The sequence below is a fragment of the Columba livia genome, chromosome 14 (genome assembly GCF_036013475.1).
Source record: "Columba livia isolate bColLiv1 breed racing homer chromosome 14, bColLiv1.pat.W.v2, whole genome shotgun sequence".
NCBI classification, from domain to species: domain Eukaryota; kingdom Metazoa; phylum Chordata; class Aves; order Columbiformes; family Columbidae; genus Columba; species Columba livia.
In genome coordinates this window covers 8563462-8575803 of record NC_088615.1, presented here as the reverse complement: position 1 = coordinate 8575803, position 12342 = coordinate 8563462, and the positions used below count along the sequence as shown (strand labels likewise).

Below are 12342 nucleotides of genomic sequence, written 5' to 3'. Positions count from 1 at the left end.
AGGACACCCGTGTGCACCGGCCGGCAGGGAACACACAGCCCAACGGGAACAGCCGTGCTACACACCATTTAATTTATGGTTTCAAAAACATGGCAACCAGCACTGTGCTCTTTGCTCTTGAGTTTTATCAAGATAAAAGGAAATGGATTTTTTTTCATGTCACGATTATAACAACTGGCACTAAGTGATGACTTTTATGCCATTTGTGTGCTCGAATTACTGTTAGCTTCTGAATGGATGAAATGCTTTTGGGCAGAAGAGCCTTTGCTCATCTGATTTTCAGCTTTTGTTCAGCTAAGAAAAATAGATTATTTTGCTCATTTTAACTAATCTAGTCAAAATTGAAAAGATGGCCAGGTTGGGACAGGGGACACAGCTTGGAGGAAAAATAAAACAATTAAACAAACAAAAAAAAAACCCTGAAAAATACTCCACCACAAGCTTTAAGCAATCAAACAGAACACTGCCACACAGTCAGGACATAGAAAAGGATAAATGATACTTGTCTCAAGAACACAGTTAAAAGCACGCAGAGCTCTGCGAGTACTTGAAGATGAAGAGACAGAATATCCTCCATGTAAGAATAATCAATTTAGAAGCCACATTGAAGTACTCATTAATATATTTGAGTAGTCAAAACAAAAACTATTTAAAGAAAGAAGTTTTAAAATGAGCAAGATTACCTTAAAATAGACTCTTTAAGCAATATTTCATCTTTTGACTGCCAGTGAAATCAGCTATTGAAAGGCATTTTAGTCAAAAGTCTGGATTGGCAAAACAGATAATTTGGCTCAGTCATTTTAAATTAACAAGCTAATCGTCTACGGAATGTATTCCCCATCAAGCCATAAGGTTTTAAAATCAGTATAACTACAGAATTTAACTCGTATTCTTGAAGGAAAGCCCATTAAAATAAACATCTTTTCAGACAGATGTGACTTTCCTGCTCCCTTTGTTTCTTAGTATGGTTATTAACTCCTCACTGACCTGTCTGCGTATGGGTTAAATCAGAACCTAAAGAAACCAAGCTTGTTGCAGTTTTGCACACAATCACAAAAGGAGTCAGAAGAAAAATGCAACACCAGCTCCTTAATTAATAAGTTCACTACTTGCATGTATGTGCCTTCACATGTTTACTCTCACACACACTCAAGCTCAACTGAATCATCTGAAATTCTCCATCATCTGTCACCAGCACTTCTGAGACAGCCTCAGAAAATACTCAATGGACATAACAGTGGTTAAACTGACAAAGCAAATAAAAGCACCAAAAAATACAGCATCAGATTTAGTGGAATGCAATTGTAATGTAATTTTTGTTTCCTGAAAATGCAGTAGCAAGTCTTCTCATTTACAAATTAGAACTACTCAAATTAAACCTTGTGTCATTACCATGGAAGAAAGCAACAGAACAACTCAGGAAAGGTCTTTTGAAACAGATAATAAAAAACCTGATAGAAATCTGGATTTTAGTTTTAAAATTTACAAGCCAAGAAACCATAGCATGTATCAGTATTTCTTTTCCAGTCATTAAAAAGTTTAGTGTGCAATTTAAGCTGGCAGAACCGGATCACACTTTCTCTGAAAAAGCTCATCATCAAACACATATCTTCTCAAGAGGCATATCCAACATCCAGAAAAGTGGATAGGCTTTAGTTAGAATAAATGCAAAATTTATCAAAAACGCCTACAAAATTTGAAATTTGAAAAAGCAAATTAAGCATTTAGCAACCGTACTGCAATAACATTAAGAAAGCCCCAAATACAGTGAATGATTTAAGCAACATTCCAAAACATTCATATTTTAAAAGAGCAAGCTACTACTACCAAAAATCTGTTAACTGATTTTCAAGTGTTTTGATATGCAAAGGTAACACATTTACTTACTTGATAAAATCCAAAGGCTTTTTAACAGCATTACAGTAACTCATAATCCTTCTGCAACTATATTGTAGCAAGAGGAATTAACTAAAAGCATCAGCGATACCAGACGAAAGTAGATGTTTGCTTGCTGGTTCACACCCACCACCGAACCCTGCCAGATTTGCTCTCAGCTGCCGCTGCCAATGCACATGTGCAGAATTATAAGGAAACTTCCTGCTCACACAGATCCCATCACATTCTTACCAACAGCAGTTAATAAATAAAAAGGCTTTTGTATCTTGTGCAACAGCTAATTATATTCATCCTACGTGCCTCCCCCCAAAGTAAAGCAGTACTCCACCAACCACACACATATAATTGCCACTTCATCAGATAACACAGGGCTGCAATGGAATTATAAATGTACAGTAAGGTAAGAGACAGGAAGAAAATATCAGTAAAACTATGCAACCTGAGAGGTTCAAGTGATAAAACCAAGGCAGCTTAACAATTGCCACTGCTGTTAAAACAGACTTTGGAATAGAAGTCAAGCTACCTCACAGACACCAAAAAACTATAAATATATAATGCACTTAATTTATTATACATAAGTTATCCTATTACATACATTTATCATCGGCTTGTTTCTCCCAAACAGCTACGCAGAAATATACAGTGGAACTCAACATTACAAAATATAATACAGAGCCCATTTGCAATAGAAACACAGCCTCTGTCAGAACGATGACCACATGCCACCAAAATAAGAGACACTCTTAGCATCCCCATTGAAGGAGAAACTAACATTTTCAATGAAGAGTTCAGTTCTGTAGCAATGACTCTTTGAATTACAGTGGAAAGGGGGAGGAGGGAGGAAAAACAGAAAATAAAAAAAAATAAGAGAGGACTGCTAATGAGGTTTTCTCCACAAGCAATTCTTGTCACAACTTGATCATGACCAAATCTGAAGATACCACCAGAAATCACAAGCTTAGAAATGATAGTGCACACTAAAATTAAGTAACCTGGTTACATTAAGAGACCAACAAGACAACAGATACAATGAAACACGAAGTTCAGCAAAAAGGGTAAAAAAAACTTTTAAATACACATGTTAAAAAAATATAAAGGAAGAAGGAACCACATTCATAAGATTCCAGCTCGCATCTTTCCAATTTTGCCCAAGTATTATTATCCTACACAGCTGAGCACAAATTTTAATCACGAACACACTGCAGGGAATACTGAACGGAAGAGACGTATGAAAAGAACAGTGAGACTGGAACCCGGACAACAACTCGGGGTTCCCACCTGATCCCTCTTCTGACCAAGCAGCTGCCTCACCCAATGTCCTTACAAATGTCCAGACAGTGAAGAAAATAAACCATTTAAACCTCTGAATATGAAAGAGCCTCTGCAACCACAGTCTTTGTTACAAGCTGTTTGAACATAAACATAATGCAGTATCTTTATTTTAAGCTCAAGTTAGTCATCTTTTTCTCCTTTTAGGACAAATATACCAGATAAAATTTCACACATTCACAGGTGAGAAACCATAGGAGCAGAACTGTTTGTTACTATCACAACAGAACTATTTATTTCACTATAATCAGAAAAAGGTACTAGATCCAGCTGCAAAATCTTATCCATTTCTTGTAATGAACAACTCCACCCATACATTGCAAACATGGGTTTTTTTTGGTAGGGCTGATTTTTCAGCACCATAATCACCTTCTGAACTATGTTTACTAACTTTCCAGGGAGCAATGTGAAATTCTTCTATTCTCTGCCTCAATATGATTTTGACAAGAGACACAGAGCCTCTCTAATGAATAACTGATATATCAGTCACTGTAAAAACTGCACGACAAGTAACAAAACTCCCTCTTTCAGACCCCTTCATAGAGGACTTCATATTCCTTCAATTCTGTACCTCCTCCTCAGGTGTTTCAGATAAAATGGGGTTTTTTTAGTTCCTAAGTAACAGTCCTCACATCTGAAATCATTAATATGTATATAACTGGGTCTGCAACACAAAAAGTTGAAAAGTTTACCATCTTTCATTCTCACAGATCCCAATACTGAATTGCCCTGCAAGCTGTCAGTTCACACTCATTCCAAAGGCTACTAGATTTTGGTTTGTGTGCTAACATGGCAGCAAAAAATAATCTGGTATTACCCACAGAACAGAAGGACAACCTGAAGGCATTCTCTTGCCAACATCACTTCCTCTTCCTCAAAGCTGCAGCTTCTTTTTTGGGGGGGGAGGGGAAAAAAAAAAACAAACAACAAAAAAAATCCAAACTAAATAATCAGACTTGGCAGGTTTTCCTCACTTTCTAATGAGCCTTCGAAGAGAGCATCACTGCTGAGCTACAAACATTTGAGCAGATATCAAAAGGTTGAGTATTTGAAAAAGGCAAAACCACAAAAAGCCTTCGAACACAGAAATTCAGGGGTTTCACCAAACTTGACTAATGTCTGTTCCAAATGCAAGGAATATTTATTTGGCCTCACCTGCTTTTGCAAACATGCTGTTATGTACATTAGAAAGAAAAGCGTCACTGCTTGTACAGGTCTCCTATTATGAGCCACTCAGGACAAATGTTAAATTAAGTCTCTTAATGAGCTGTCAGAAGGGCCTCCAATGTTACAAGCAGTGCATAGAGCAAGAGCCCAGAGACTGAGCAGATAAAAACTATCATTTGCCGAACTCAGATGTTTTAACATGCTGTCCATGTCAAAATTTGCAAGCATTAGAAATTATCAGAATCCCCCCCTAGTCAACTTCTTTAAATGTAGCCATGAAACACTCTACTTGACTGATTTTTCTAAAATAATAGTGTAAATTTCCAGGCTGATGCTTTGAAAATATCGAGATATTTGACTCATCATTATAATGTTGTCAAGACAAGGAAAGGATCCCTATGGTGCTAGACAACATAGAAAATACAGACAAAGCAGATTGTAAAAAAGAGATTCTAAATACCTTCAAATCTATCCAACAAATTTACTAGCAATGAGCAGGAAAAAAAACCCAAAAACCAACCAAAAAAACCCACCAAATAGACTAATGAAACAACTGAATTTGGATTTGTTATAATATAGAACAAAGTAGCTTTTTTTTTTTTTTTTAATGCTGGCAGATTAAACTGCACAAAGACAGAAAAACTTCCAACATTAATGCTAATCCAGTTGAACAATTTATTCCAAAGTCATATGCTAACTATTCCATGCCTGACGATACTCAGGAACATATGCCTGAAAAAAACAAACAACTGTATATGGTTTGGTATATTCAGTTTATTTTCTTTAAACAGGCAAGAGAGATTAGGTGATATTTCCTTTCTCCATTTGTTACCTTCCCCCGCCCCTTCAGTCTGACAGCAGCAACAAATTTTGTAAAAATTCAAAAATGCAGCCAGAACAAGGAACTCAAGAGTAAGACATCTGTGTATTAAAAGTTCAAGTTGCACTGTTTGATTGCAGGGGTGGGTTGTTTCGTTTGGGCTTTATTTCAAGATGGCATGAAATACCCTAACACTGGAGTATCTCACGTTAAAGCAAATTTTGGTAGCAAGGAGCATTTGCACTCAAATGTTTAAATCCCTCAGGGAGCTTCCAAGAACAATGGAAGCCCACACTGAGAGATTCCTCAGACGATACGTTTAGTCACAGGCTGGAGCATTAAGTCCATGAGCTAGAGCTCTTAATGCCAGCGTTGCCTTCGTATTCACAGAAGATTTAGTGACAACCCTTCTCTAACTTCTGGAAGCAACTTTCCTGGCAGGGAGCTGGCGGGCTGTCAGCGTGCCAAGCCCCAGGGCAGGGGGACAACGCCGATCCTCCGGGGGAGGAGGGAATGGGTTCGGCAGACAACTCCGCGGGAAGAGCCAAGAGATGCCTGCTGGCTGTCAGGGCTGCTCCGAGGTCCCATCGCCACCAGCGCAGCCTGGGGAACGCCCGCCCTGCTTGACAGCTCCCCCGGGAGGCTCTAGCAACTTCTGCACGGCGCAGCCCCGCGGCGCGCCCGGCTCCGCCACCACACGAGGAAGTTCCCGCGCCCCTTATCAGCGCAGCTCCCAGAAGGTTCCTGAAGCCTGACGCGACGCCCTCCCTCCCCCACAAGCCTCCTCTAACGGGGGCAGCCCGGGCCGGGCCGAGCCGCCGCCGCCCCAGCCGCAGAGGGGCGACCCCCGCCCGGCCCGCGCATGCGCCCCGCTCCCCTCACCGTTGCCGGGTGACTCGCCCTCCCCGCCGTCCTCAGCACCACCAGCAGCAGGTTCCTCCGCCTCTTCCTACCCCGGGGGCCGGCGCGGGCCTCTCCTCGCCGCTCCGCTCTCCTCGCAGGCCTCCTCCTCCGTCGGCCGCCGCCGTCCCCGCCGTCCGCCGCGGCCTCCGCGCTGCCGACCCGGGCGCCGTCCGTCCCCGCAGCCGCTCCGTGGCTCGAGCGCGCCTGGGCGAGCGAGGGTCCCCAACGGTAGCGGCGGCGACTGGCGGAAGTGACGCGCTGACTGACAGGTGCAGCGCGCGCGCCCCCCTCCCTCGGGGTCACGTGCTGCGGGGAGGGGTCGCGGGCGGGGCGGGGCTAAGGGAGCCGGTTCCCGCCGGTGGCGGCCGCGCCCTCAGGGCTCGGCGGAGGGGGCTGGCGGCTGCGGACAGCCGGGCGGGGTGGCCCGGCCCGCTCTGGTTTGGGGCCACCGTCCGTTATGGCCCCGGGCTGTCCAGGGCCTCAACCACAGCGCACCCGACACAGGGATTCACTTCTTTTTCTTCCTAACCCTACAGTGACTCAGCCGTCCGCCTCGGGCTCCGCGTTGCCCAGAGTGTCCCCACCGCCGGCAGGGCCGCCCCACAGGCTCCTGCTCAGATCTGCATTTCTCAAAACCGCATTAAAACACTCCCCGTGCATTTCCAGAATGGGAAGCGTGAGGAGCGATCGCTCCCAAACATCTCCCAGGCGCGTGCAAGAAGCGACCCGGCGCCCTTGGACACGGAGCTAATGCGATTTGAAATACAAAATTTAGCACCCTTAAACCGAGTTAGCACAGGGAAATGACGAGATGCGAGCTCAGAGCAGAAGTGCCAGCGCCGAGCCCGACCCTGCGGTGCCCACATGCCACGTTGGAACCGCAGCCGCGATTGCTGCCAGCAGCCGCGGGAGGGGGGTTAATAAAGCATTCACTAACTACATCTAAATTCCCTTAAAAATCCTCTCAGGGAAAGCTTTCCTTCCATGAAAAACTGACAGAGATTATACAAAAGAAAAAAAAATATATATATATATAAATAGGATGGGATTAATTGAAAATTCTACATTGCCAATAGCTGGGAGGGTTTTGTTTCAGGTTTTCCAATATGGATTCTAAATTTTATCTAGAGGTATTCTTATAAGACTCATTAAGAGGTTTTACATTTAGAATCCAAAGAAAGGAAAGTCACAATCCCACAGTAAATTAGCCTGGTTTTAATCAGATCTGAAATTATATTCTCCTGCTAGAGGATTTTGTGTCACTAGGAATACAATAAAGTATGTAGGGTCAGGGAAAACGACCTCTCAGGAGGTCTGTATTTGCTGTCATTCTGCTTCCACAGCAGATTTCTCTTGAACAGTTAATAAAATTTCCTCTCCTCAGGATGAGGTTTCCAAATTTGTATTTTGTATACATAGCTGTGTTTTTTCTGATTCATTTAGCCTCATCAACAACAATAAAGATACTGAATCAGAACAAGCTGGCAATTTTGTTGCTGAAACATGGGAGAGAGCGGACTCCAGCTGGCTCTTCAGCAAATATATTGGCCAGTTGACAGGAATAAAACGGCAAGAAACCTGACACAGAAAACACGGGTGGCAAGAGGAGACAGCCAGCAGAGGCAGGTAAGCAGGCAGGGGCTGCACAGCACCTGTTTGCTGGTTTTTGAGTCCAAGACAGTGTCTTCCCTCCTCTGAACTGGCTCCAAGAACACCATTCTGTGCCAGTTTAACCTACCTCCTTTCACACGCTTCCAGCGTTCCTTGCAGGGGGCAGACATATGCAGTTCCAGGCTGCCATTTCAGTCTTTTCTGCTCACTTTGTGTTCTCGCTGCCTATTTCTGAAAAGTTGAGGAGAGCCTGAGAGTCCTGGTGCTTGAGCCACTTTTTCTAAGATAGCAAATATAGAGGGAAGGGAGGCTGTGTGGTTACACCCCCAAAATACAGCTATTGAAGGCGTCTGCCTCTCAGATCGCTGCTAAATATTACCATGGAGCAATGCAGTAGCTGTCCCCATCTGTTTCAGGGCACAACTCAAATTTTACGGTAGCATTTTGTAACTCTCCCACTTACACGGTACCCAGGCTGCTGCACAGCTTGGACACCCAGCCTGGTTTCGGTGGCCTGGACAGGACAGCGTGGAGCTTACACAGGCTTGGTAACCCCCTCCCAATCCACAGGCGCACGCAGAGGAGCCCCAGCACGAGCGTGGCTGCAGTCCCACAGTGTGACATAGACTGTCACCCACACATCAGGATATGTGACAATGCACAGAGTTGGTGACAAGGCTGCAGCATGTGGCTCCTCACAAGAAGGACCCATTCCCCAGCTGCTGCACAGCCCCAGGAGCTTGGCAGATGTGTCCGGTCAGCATCTGGCTCCTGACACTGAAGAGCCAGAGTGCCATGATATCCCCATCTCATCAGTAAATCCATGTCCAGGACCACACCATGAGGGATCAGCCACTTCTGTGGCTCCGTGTGTTAGCTTTCAAGTCCAGTTAAGTTGCTCAGTCTAGCAGTTTTGCGGAGATTCAGCTACTAGGTGCTCACAAAGTAACTCAGTAGATCTGAAAAGATTACTAGCATAATTCTCATGTTTTCAGGAAGAGCTATTAATGAGCACAAGTCATTATCAGCAGTATATGTTGCAGAAGAACTGGAGCCATGCTTCCTTCATGGGTACCCAATGTCAGTCCTGACCTAATATGACTTCAGAATAAATATTCTCCGAACACTTTAGTTTCCAATTAAGTCTAGTTACAGCAACAGCCATGTGTTACTCCTCCTCAGAAACTGAAGCAAATGAAAGAATAATAGCTCTGTCCCAACTGTCCTCACTGCTTTACAAAGCTTAGTACAAACTGAGCTAGAATATTCCAGAACTTAAATCAATTTTGCAATGCCATCAAATCCCTGGAAGGTTGATAGCCTGCCGTCCAACTCTTTACCTTCATACTGGGTCATTATCTTACTAGAAGGAAACGGAAATCTCATGCACAGCAAAGCAAGATACTGTCTGCTGTAATACCTGAATGTTACATGCCAACGTTTTATACTTGGAGGGGAAATTATCTATACATCAGCAAAGTATTTCCTTTGGGTTTTAATTGTCCATCCACCAAAAAAAAAATACATATATATATATATGTACTCTCCAGGACTTGGAAGTACTCAGTTTTTGTCTTGGATGTATCCTATTGATATCTTGCAAAAATATTGACAAACATGAGTCCTTTCAACACCAAAGAAGAATTAGCAAACTTTCCAGCTAGTTGCTCTGCAAGATGCTTTCCTTTACTGCGTATTTCATCCAGAAACAGAGACATGTCCCCATACTGACACTTTACTTTGTTCCTCTTTTCCCGCATTCTAGAATTTTCTAACAAACATTTTGTTTCAGGGTGCCCAGCACAAGACACTTGGCCATGCTGGACATTCATGACTCTCCATGGAGGCTCTTGAATCAGCAAGTAGCCAGGTCTGACTCACTGTCTGAAAGGGCACCTAAGAATCAAAGTCCATTTTTAAATCTTCACAATGCTCAAGCCAACAGGTGAAGGAATCTATTCGAGAAACAGAAACTCCAGCACAGAGAAACACATTCACCTTTTCAAAGACTGTCTGCCATTAGTAGACACAGATGTAAGGATTTTTTAAACTTAATTCAATATCAAAGGCACATGTTCTGTGTAAATGTCAGACATTTTTACTTGTTTTTCTACTAGATTACTGTGGTTAAAATAAACATTTACAACATCCGATTTTTTTCCTGCCTTTGCATACGTTTTGGATCTGAATCTTGGTTTTAGAAGATGTCTTTAAAGTATAGATCTAGGAATATGGGGCAAATGTGGCTTTTCAGGCTTGTTCACATTTTAATTGCATGGTCGCAGACTTAACAGGAAAGAATTCTTCCCTTCTTGAAATTCAAGACATTGAAAGGTTAATTCAATCTTCTCAGTTCCATTTCCTTCCTTCTGTTCTCCTTCCCACACTTCCTCCCCCCATCTGTAGACAGCCGAGTTATTTGGATTTTATGCAAGCTAGTATTCATCCAAAGGGAAAAATCATTCAACGTATGCATCAGACAAGAGAAAATGACAATATTGCACACTTTGGTATTTCACTTCTTACTCGCTTTTCTCTGCATTCACCAGTTTGGGCTGTGGACAGACATGAACTCATGCCCCAGAGCTTGTTTCCACTGAAAAGTCAACTTAAGCTTGAATGCCCCCATCTCTTTTGAATTCCCCTTCTTTGCACTCACAAGGGTCTGTGCTTGAGCTGCTGTGGTGCTTTTACCCTGCATTGGGGAGAGGCTGCAGTTCGTTCCAGTTAGCACAATTTTTCTGCTGCCAACACAATCACTCTCTGCTGCTCCTGTGTTATTTCATGGTGTGGTCACTCGTGCTCAAAGTAGTGTAACCCCAGAGGAGTCAGTTTGGGTGTGCAGAGCTCAGGTTAACCCTGTTATGAAGTCATAGCCTTAGTAAGACTGCAGCTGATTTCTGCACTTTATATATATTTGCAAGAAAAAAAGACATAAAATCAGTCATTGAAAACATTCTTTAATTCAGTCAGGTTCTGAAGAGATAGCTGTTCACTTCAGATGCTGTGAGAGGTGAAGTGTCTTTTTTTCATACATTTGAAAGAAAACAGGATTTAGCATAATCCACTTACATTTGAACAGAGAAGTTAACAAATATGGAACTTACTGATTACCACTTTCTTACATAATTGTTGACCTTGTACACAGCGTATAATACCGATGGGTTTGGCTTACTCTGTATAACAAGCTTATGAAATTGGAAAATGATTTTTTGAAAAGATGATGTATGGATCCCTTCAAGTAGAAATACACGTTTTTATTCTGGAATTGCTCACAGAGATCAGCTAGAGAAGACCCTTGGTTGTCTGGTCTGTTCCTCTGCTTCAGCAGCCTCATTTTCTTAAGCAGCCAAAAAACTTCAGGGTTTATATTCTTTTCCTAAAAACATAAAACATACTTAGGCTGCCAGGAGGTCCCAGGCTATTGAAAGTGGAATGATTTGGCAACACAAAGAGAAGTGCTGGTTAGGCACCCATCAAAACCACATCCACAGCTCTTGTGTCCCAAAAGCCAAAGATACCACACCTCCTTGTCTACCCCAGCACAATGGGGATTGTAACAACAGACGCACCTATTGTCCTTTTTCCTCTGGACAAAAAGAAAATTTGAAGTTGATATCAAATTAGTAGGTCTCTACATTTCATTATCTTTGATTATCTTATCTTGGATTATATTGGTTATCTATTTGCTGCACACTGGGTGCCACCATTTGATCTTCATAAGGAATGGTCATTTTCCTTTTGTTTAAAGCAAAGAGAGTGAGAAATCCAGCAGTGGATTGTTTCATTCCAGAGCAGCCAGCTGCACTGAGAAGAGCCACATTGGAGCACACTCCCAACACTCATCCCAAACTTATTCTTTCCCTAAGAGCTGCTGCTTGCAAGAGATACTTCTGTCCAGAGACAGATAAAAAGACTGTTAGCAACGACTCCAAGTCATGCCAAAGTAGTGTTTCTAGACCAGTATTCATCGCAAACTGTCATGTGCTCTATAGCATATCAACTAATGTGACTAACACATCACATGCTCTTTTCCCCACCCTGTCTCTGGCATGTGCATGGACATTTTTTATTCCTTTTTTTTCCCTGTAATAATGCACGCACATGTCCACATTTGCTAGGAAAGGCCAGGCTAAAGCCAAATACTTTATGCTAGAAGACACACTTTTGGGTTAGTTCTCAAGACAAGAATCTCCATCTGGTTAAACTTTTAAAAATTCACCCCCATACTGAGTTTTATAAGACCAAAAAAAGAGGGAGAGAGAAAATTTCCACTCCCACTAGCTTATGTTTTCTCTTTTTACTCTTTGGTGCAATGGGCCTCCTAGTATAGACTGTCTGAACTCGAGCTATTTGGAAAACATGGGATTGGAAAAAATAACCCAAGCAGAAGGACTACCTACAACTAGCTTCTCCGCTCCCCTCATCGTTTGTATCCACCTACCCTTAAGGCTCAACGGTCTCAATAAGGGAAATGAAACACCTTCGGTAATGATAAAGCACACAGTAGAAGACAAGTATTGAGTATTTACACACTGGCAGCGCAGTGCTACAGCTGCCATCCTGCCGAAGAGGGATCGCTGCCTTCCTCACACCCTTGGGATTCATTGTCTTTT

The 12342-nt window shown here is 42.8% G+C and overlaps 1 protein-coding gene and 2 long non-coding RNA genes across 8 annotated transcripts in view; 1 reads left to right on the top strand and 2 right to left on the bottom strand.

Annotated features, from left to right (window-relative positions):
* FAM13B (family with sequence similarity 13 member B) overlaps positions 1-6390 on the bottom strand; it is a 48387-nt gene extending 41997 nt beyond the window's left edge. For 2 of the 5 annotated variants that reach the window (XM_065029919.1, XM_065029922.1), the window contains exon 1: positions 6095-6335. The gene's annotated coding sequence lies outside the window, so the exon portion shown is untranslated. Of the gene's footprint in view, positions 1-6094 lie in introns of all 5 variants that reach the window. The other 3 variants (XM_065029921.1, XM_065029923.1, XM_065029920.1) reach the window with 2 other exon arrangements.
* Positions 6242-9876, top strand: LOC110359606 (uncharacterized). 2 transcript variants are annotated; one of them, XR_010466130.1, is made up of 3 exons: positions 6242-6384; positions 7559-7741; positions 9519-9876. It is a non-coding gene; the product is annotated as an uncharacterized LOC110359606 (long non-coding RNA). The 2 variants fall into 2 exon arrangements; XR_002414907.2 differs by lacking the exon at positions 6242-6384 and having other exon boundaries at positions 6469-7741.
* Positions 9877-10494: 618 nt separating this feature from the next.
* LOC110359500 (uncharacterized) overlaps positions 10495-12342 on the bottom strand; it is a 26650-nt gene continuing 24802 nt past the window's right edge. Inside the window, exon 5 of the long non-coding RNA XR_002414737.2 lies at positions 10495-11105. This is a non-coding gene — a long non-coding RNA (uncharacterized LOC110359500). The remainder of the gene's footprint in view (positions 11106-12342) is intronic.